Here is a 1,632-nt window from a genome sequence, read left to right on the forward strand (position 1 = left end):
GGAACAGTAATACGGCCGTGGGATCTTTGAACCAGCGACCTGAGAGACACCAGCAGGAATGCCTACTAATACAAACAATGGAATTTTGAAGGGTAGAGAGGATATCAATCCTTATGTCTACAACAGAACAACTGCTGGGCTAAAACAGACTACAGTTAGTGTGGCCCATTTAAAACATGTTATTCTTTCTTTTTATTTTTCCAAATTTGAAAAAAATATCTAAATTATAATTATACATACAATTGTATATATGTATTCATTTGGGAATCTGCAGTCCAAGGGCACACTAGGCTCATATTGGTTTCCAAACATATATCTTTTTCTAAATACATATATATATATTTAGAAAACGCACAAACTTTAGTGAAATGCACGAACACTTTTAAGCACCATAAAACAAATTAAAGCACGGTCACTTTTATATAAAACATGAAATTTATTAAAAACATGTATTTTTTTACTTTTATGTTAATTTGGTTAAATATACATATTTCCAAAAATTACTTTAATACTTTATTTAATATGAAAACACTTTTCTAATTTTTTCAAGTAATTTATAATTTAAATTGATGGTTTTTTAATTAATAGTGAGCATTTTGTCTAATTTCTTTTATTTATATGTATACTATTTATTTATTACTCCCTTCGGTCAATAATAAGTGTCACAACTTTAAACTAAGGTTGAACTAATCTTAATTCAAAATCGCAACACTTATTTTGGATAGGAAGGTGTAGAATTTACATTTTTTATAAATTTCTAAAATGAAATAAAACTAACATAAATTGCAGGCCACGATCACGTTTTGATATAGACATATAAATTGACATGAGACTACACGGTCGTAAGTTTTTTCTCATTTGCGTATGCTGAAATGTCGTGAAGTGAGCTGTGGGCTGGTGGCTAGCCTTGCATGCTGAAACCTTGGTCGCTGGTTCTAATACCATGTTGTGCTAATTTTCATTTCATTTTATTATAAATTACTGTACACATATAATTTTCATACCATGTTGTGAAGTTTCATCCGATGCCACACATATAAATTACTGTACACCTGAGAAAAAAAATAAAATCCAAGGATTTTTTTTTGCAAAAAAGAACACGCCACCCGCCCCCCTTCACCATGCAGTCACCGACGATGAGCTCTAAGCCACACTGGATTGCCTTGTCACTGGTTCCGGCGTATACAAACACGATTAGCACCGTATTTGCAAGTTCAAGCCAAGTTTTTGCATCACTTCGATGTACTTCACAAGTTCTAATGCTAAAGTGACCGTTTGCGCCAAGTTCTAGCATCACCGGTGTAATTGACTCTTTCCCCTCCCATAAAAATAAGTATTTATACACCCATCTCATTCCATTGCAATATGCATACATGTATCAATAATATTGATATTTCACTGTTCCAAAACGTCTTTGTTAAGGTGTGCCAAGGGCTGAAAGCCTATGCGGTCGGTGTTTGTTCTTCATGGACTCATCAACTGCCATTCATTGACATAATTAAATTATGAGCATCAACTGCCATTATATGTGGTGATGTGCATGCTTGTTGTTATAGGTATGTGCCCACTTGTACCGTCAAGAAATTCAACATTGTTGCCAACTACATGAATAATGCGAAGGACTATTTCTAT

Source organism: Triticum dicoccoides, chromosome 7A (assembly GCF_002162155.2).
Source record: "Triticum dicoccoides isolate Atlit2015 ecotype Zavitan chromosome 7A, WEW_v2.0, whole genome shotgun sequence".
NCBI classification, from domain to species: domain Eukaryota; kingdom Viridiplantae; phylum Streptophyta; class Magnoliopsida; order Poales; family Poaceae; genus Triticum; species Triticum dicoccoides.